Consider the following 6,367-nt stretch of genomic DNA (forward strand, 5'->3'; position numbering starts at 1 on the left):
CCCAGATTTCTTAACACAACCAATTGAGCACATCCAAGGTTGCATTTCAGGGGCCTTATTTTTTTTCAATTCCTTCATAGCAGCTAGAACCTTGGTGTTTATTGTCATTGGTTCTGGATCACATCCTACTTCCTGAAATGGTTCTTCTTATTAGTTATATTAATAATCTAACAGAGAGCTCTAGGGACCAAGTGGTAATAATCTGTGCAGCAATCCTAAAGACACTTTACTGGGTTTGAATTGGCCATTTGCTCCAGGAAAGAAGGGTAGGCTATGTCCTGTGTGATTGCTGTGTCTGAAAATCTGCTGGAGGGTCAGCTATGGGTGGATTCCAACCTGATGGCACAGAACAACAACAGCAACAATAATCTAAAAACAAATTTACAGCAAAGGTTCACATAAAATTGTTGCTTAATTCTTTCTCAGTACAATGTAGGTGATGTTGGATCATATGTGTTCTCTGTTATGAGACTTGTACCTTCTTTCATTCTGCATATATAAGAACTTTTTAAAAGATCGTAACAAATTGAAAACCAGAGTAATTCCTCTTTACATCCCATTAATTAGAACTGTGTGTGTTGCCATGCCTAGCTGCAAGAGTGTTGAAAACTGTCCTGGTTAGCTAAGAAACAGCCTCCCAATAGTGCCTTGGTTGCTATAAAAAAGGAAAAAGGAAAATGAATTTCTAGGATCTTTTCCATCACAGTATATTAATCCAAGTACAAACAATTTCAACTCAGTTCATAGAAGACTTTCAAAAGAAGAATCTTAGTAATTCAGATCTTAATGATCAATAATTCAAAATCTATGTAAATACATTGCAAACATATCAATAATAATTTTAAAAAACATCAAAATGTTGATATTCCATTATACAGGAAAACTTATCATTTAAAGTTCATGGGGTATCTATTAATCTTAGTCTACTCAAAGGCATCTAATATAACAACAATGTTGTCATATAAACATAATGACAATAAATACTAATGCATATAGGTAATAGATTTTAAGAATGATCACAGAAAACCCAAATAAATAATATCCTCAAAATAAACATAAACTATCAGCTAGATCACAATGTTTAAAATTTAAAATTTGTTTAAGCATAATACTTAATGTCTGTAAAACATTGAATAATGTATTCACTCCATATATATATGAAATGTTACATTGCCTATAGAGTATATCTTAAGAAGAAGGAAGGGGGGAAATGGTATTTTAATCTAAACACTCTAAATAGGAAAAAGATGAACCTATAAAAACCCTAGATTGATGGCTCTCTGGTTATGAATGTTGATGAAGAACAAAGCCAAATAAATAAAGATGTCAGATTGTTTTGACTAAGTTCCTGTTTAAAAACTGATTTTATAGACACAAATGGACTATATGATCCTAAAGAAGGGTCATCTAAAGAACGGAAGATCCTCAACCAGGTAGACTGACAAGGTGACTGACACGCAAACTCTAGTGTGTTAGGAAGTGTCAGTCATTATGTACAGGATAGGAAAGGGCTCAGATCTGTTGTTCATAGGGTTGCTATGGTCATACTACACTTGACAGCACCTAACAACAACAACAAAAACAAACAATAAAGACCTGTTTATATGATTATTATACAAAATATACACCAGCTAAAACCAAAGAAGACTAAATTGAAGACTTTTATCAAATTTTATAGTTTTAAAATTGATCAAACAGGCAGTCAAGATGTGTGTGATTAGAATACAAAGTTGGAGCAAGCTCTGATAGCCTACTGGCAAGAAGCTGCACAACAATCCCAGAGGTGAGTGGTTTGAGTCCACCAGATGCTCTACTGGAGATGGAGGGCCAATCTCCTATTATATCAGTCAGATACAATTTGATGGTAAACACACACACACACACACACACACACACACACATTTTTAAAAGAATTAAAAAAGAATACAAAAGTTGGAAAAACCAGAGAAGAAAGAGTAGTCAGAGAGTACGGATTTGGTGACAGAAATGAGGCTAGAAATAGAATAAATAATTGAATTTTACATATTTTTTCTTTTTTATTTTATACTGGTTTATTTACAAAGTTCATTTACTTTTTTAAGGATTGATTTATAAAAATATTTTTAAATGAATAAATATGATTTTACATATAGACCTTATCAAAAGAATGGCATAGGAATCTGATGAACTATTTCTCTGGAAGAAGTCACTGGAGAAGCTCAATATCAGCACTCAAACCAGACCAAGTGCTCAATGTAAAACAGACCATCAATTACTCATGTTAAAATTCAAAATGAAGCTGAAGAAAATGAACACAAATCCACAAAATGCAATATGTAATATTGAGTCTATACTTCCTGAAAGGAAAAATCATCTTAAAAATAGGTTTTTTTGAAGCATTGAACACCAATGATCAAAGACCGTATGAACTGTGGGATGACATTACAGATATCATCCATGAAGAGAGTAAAAGTTGTCTAAAAAGACAGAGAATAAAGAAAAGAACAAAATGGACGTCAGAAGAGACCCTGAAAATCACACTAGAGTGTTGCTGTTATTGTTATTGTTGTTGTCATTGTCGTTGTTAAGTACTGTCAATTACCTAGACTCATAGCGACCCTAGGTAAAACAGTTCTGAGGCCTGTCCTTTTCCAAATCAGTCTCACTGACTCCAACATACCAACCTCCATTTCCCCAGTTACTCTATCAATCCATCTCATCTGGGATCTTCCTCAACTGTGCTGTTCCTCCATTCTTCCAAGCATAATGTATTTCTCTAAAGACTGGTCCCTCTTGACCATGTGCCCAAAGTAGATGAGATGGAGCATCAAAATCCGAGTGGCATCTATTCTTAAACATGATGCTTCCGGAATCTCTAAGAACTTTGATAGATATTGATAGTCATAGAAAGGTTTCAGGCCTTTTGTTCACAGGGTCACTCTGAACTGTGCTCATAACAAAGGCAATCAACAGCAACAAGAAGAAATTTGGTTTCACCCTCTCTAAGACAGACCTATTTGTTTTCTTGAAGGTATATGGTATATTCAAGACTTTTCTCCAGCACCAAAACTCAAAGATATCAATTCTTCTTCTGTCATCCTTAGTCATTGTCCAGTTCTCTGATGCATAGATGCATAGCAAGTAATTGCAAAGACCATGGCCTGGATCAGGCACACCATAGTCTCTAGACTGGCATCATTGCTTGTTAGTCCTCTAGAGAGGTCCCTAACAGCATATTTTCCCTTTGCAATTTGCCTTTCAATTTCCTGACTACTGGTGCCAAGAGTGTTGATTGTGGAGTTGAGAAAGCTGTTAATTGTTAGCAACTTCAATTTCTTTTGAACCTATCATAATACTGCCAGTTGGCCCAGTGATGAGAGTGCGGAGAATCCAAAACAAATGGAAGACATGATTAAATAAAAGAGCTGAACAAAAAATTTCAAAGGCAGCTTGGGAAGACAATAAAACTACTAAAACAATGAGTAGAGAGCTGAAATTGGAGAATAAAAAGAAAATAGCATTACTCATGCTGAATAAACTGAAAAAGAATATTCAAAGAATGTGTATTTCTGATTTATTTACTGTGTAAAGCATTTGACTGTGTAGATCATAACAAAGTATAGCTAAGATTGAGAAGAAAGAGAATCTCCAAACAATTGTACAATTGTACCCATGTGAAACCTAAATCAAGAGGCCCTTCTGTTAACAGAACAAGGGAATACCATACGCTTGAAAATTAAAAAAAAGATGTGTGACAGGATTGTTTCCATTCTCAATAACTTTTTAATCTCTATACTGAGCAAATTATTCATTAAGCTGTACTCTATAGAGAAGAATGTGGCATCAGGGTTGTTGGTAGATAATCAATAACTTTTGTTAAATGGATGACACAACCCTGCTTGCTGAAAGTGAGGAAGACCTGAAGTACTTGCTGCAGAAAGTTAGACACTGCAGCCTTCAATATGGATTCTATTTCAATGTCAAGAAAACAAAAATCTTTGCCACTGGACCAATAAGCAAAATCATGACAGAGGCATTAAAGATTGAAACTGTTGACAACTTCACCTTACTTGGATCCACAATCAATACACTTAGTACTAGCAATCAGGAGATCAGGAGACACATTTCACTAGGAAATTCTGTAGTCAGGGACCTCTCCAAATTATTTAGGAGCAATGATGTCAGTTTGAGGACTAAAATGCATCAGATTCAGTCCACAGTCTATCGTTTGCCGTGTATTTGAGACAACAAATAAGGATGACAGAAAAAGAATTGATGTCTTTGAACTCTGGTCTTGGATAAGAGTATTGAATATCCTTGGACTGACAAAATAACAAACAGATATGTGTTGGAAAAGGTGCAGCCAGAATACTCCATGAAAGCAAACAAAATAAAGCTTTGTCTTACATACTTTTGGGCATGTTGCAAGGAAAGGTTACTTCTTGGAGATGGACATCATGTATAAAGGGACAGCAAAGTATATAAAGACCCTCAACCAGGTGGATTGACACAGTGACTACAGCAATGGGATTGAGTGTTCAGATCTGTTGTTCATGGGGTCACTATGAGTGGTACTCAACTTGTCGAGACCTAAATGCAACAATAATACTAAAAGTAGGGAGTTCTGGCAGCCTAGTGACAAGAAGCTGCACTGTAATCTCAAAGACAAGTGGCTTGAATTAATCATCTGCTCCAAGGGAAGAGTGATAATCTGCTCCCTTGGAATAAACAGTCTCTAAAAACCTCTGGAGGGTCAGGTGAGTTTGGTTCTGACTCCAGGGCACACAATAACAACAACAATACTAAAAGTGGAAGATTGATAAATCTCTTCTTGACTACATGACGGTGAGTTTGATGTGATTTTGGCTTCATTTCATAAGCACTGAGATTTCACATACATTCAAATGACTGAAAACTTAAAAGAACCACCTATCTTTTTTTACAGATCCATTATCTCAAGTGCTCTATTTAAGTTTGCTTAATCAGCATTTCATAGTTTAAAATATGAAATGTCCATTTCACCTCAATTCTTTGCTGTGAGACAACATCCTGCCCAAAATAATAGTATATCAGCATGTTATAATGATTTTAACCTTTATAGCATGAAATGCCACATTCATCACCAATGACTTGTGTTGAAGCACTTGAATTATAAATACTTGCTTCAAGGCATAGACATAAACTAGAACTGTGTGGCAGGTTGTGTAAAAAAGAGTATAGGGGGAAAAACTAGTGAGCAGAATAACCATTGTTCATTGTCTTGTAGAAGTTTGTTTTTAGTTATTGACACGAACTGAGCCAATGATACAAATATTTATTTTTAAGTCAGCACTCAGTAATTTGCCATTGAGAGATATCGTGATGTTGGTAGCACAGCAGGATGCACATTATAATTACCTATCTTTTTGGGAGCTCAGGTACTTCTAGCTTTTTTTCTCAGAGGTGACTTTAATATGCATCAAGGAAGGCAGTTCTGTAGGTCTGTTCTCTCCAGAGTCTGTGCTGCTCAGAATATCAAATGGACAGGAGAAATGAGAGCTGTAAAAAAAGAGGATAGAAGAGATGTGTCTCCGTAGAAGCAAAAGACAGAATTCTTCAAGTTGTTATTCTTCTCTACTGAGAGGTGTTTTTGGTGCTAAAGTATGAAACATGCTTTACTGATATATGCTTATCAGGTTCAGGGTTTTGGACTGGCCTTACTTTACCAGACAGGCCTTTCAAGGACAGCTTCTATGGTGCTCAAAAACAAGTTCTGAAAGTTGTAGCTGTAGTCCTACCCAGGATTTTCAGATATCTCATAACAATTACTTGGACTATCAAGGAAGATGTCAAACAAAAATGGAGGTAGAATTTCATCTGTATGTTTGAACAAAAACAATTGAAAATAAGCCTGAGGACCACAGATTAAAGTTACCCACCTTAGGCATGGTAGCATCACTTTCTGTCCACTAGGCCAACTGATCTGTTTCGTTGTTGTTGTTGTTGTTGTTGTTAAGTGCTATCGAGCCATAGGTGACTCATAGCGACCCTATAAGTGAAAGTCATCAACACTTGTGTGACTGTCAATCTTTCCCCAGGATCATAGGGTTAATAAAAAAAAAAATCTCTAAAGTATTATCCAGATATCTCAAGATCATGTCATTTTAGCAATGGTATTTGAAAGGTATTTGATTTATTTAATAGTCTTTTTACTCTGGTTATCTCATGATCTCATCAACTTCCTAGAGTCTTATATTCTCTTGATCTACTTATCATGTACCTTAATTTCTAACCATAGCCTTAATGTTTCCCATCATTTTTCCATGGCTTATTTCCTTATTTAATTTAGAATGTAAAGTTTAAAAGCAAGTGTCATCTTGCTTTTAAAAGCAAACTGTTAATACTGCTT

This window comes from Elephantulus edwardii, unplaced genomic scaffold (genome assembly GCF_000299155.1).
Source record: "Elephantulus edwardii isolate Elephantulus edwardi_28Jun2011 unplaced genomic scaffold, EleEdw1.0 scaffold00240, whole genome shotgun sequence".
Lineage (NCBI taxonomy): Eukaryota > Metazoa > Chordata > Mammalia > Macroscelidea > Macroscelididae > Elephantulus > Elephantulus edwardii.